Raw genomic sequence first — 710 nt, 5'->3', positions numbered from 1 at the left:
GTGAGATAGAGATTTGTAGAAACATTATTGGGAACTGAAACAAAAACGGAAAAGAGTTTTTGATTGTTCTAAGTCATGTTTCATTAACAATATATCAGGTAATCTGTATTTGAGAACAGAAATACTTGATAATGAGGAAAATATAAATGAATGATAGAAAAGGCAGGTGTGCATATTTATTGTAGGTTTGTAACTTTACTTTGATTTTATAAACTTTCATTATTTTGATAAGCGCCAACCAGTATATTCCTATCTTCAACTTCTGCGGAGTTTCTAATGAAATAGAAGTAACACATAACCATCTTCTGTGAGTGAGCTTGTTTTTTTCCCTGCTGTATTGAGGCAGTTGCATATGGGTATTACAAGTAGGTAATATATAACTTCAGTAGATACTAACATTGATTAGTTTACCTAATGCTCATGATTTATCACACAAGTCATCAAATACCCACAAATACTCCTTTAGACCTGTCTTCAATCTGCATGCAAAAAACAGTTAGGGGGGAAGGAATGATCAAATGGTTCCTAGTGATTGTCCAAAGTCCCAGGTTCCCTCCTCAAGACAGTCCACTTCAGTAAAGGGAATCCCTCTAAAGTAGAAATCAAAGACTGCTACAGCTTTATGCAAATTATAGAGTCTCTGCAGCATTATTCATAGATAGTTCAAAAGCCAAAGTTGGTATCAGTTTTATGCAGGGAGAAGACTGAGA

This window comes from Penaeus monodon, chromosome 19 (genome assembly GCF_015228065.2).
Source record: "Penaeus monodon isolate SGIC_2016 chromosome 19, NSTDA_Pmon_1, whole genome shotgun sequence".
Classification (NCBI taxonomy): Eukaryota; Metazoa; Arthropoda; class Malacostraca; order Decapoda; family Penaeidae; genus Penaeus; species Penaeus monodon.
This window is presented reverse-complemented; position numbering follows the sequence as displayed.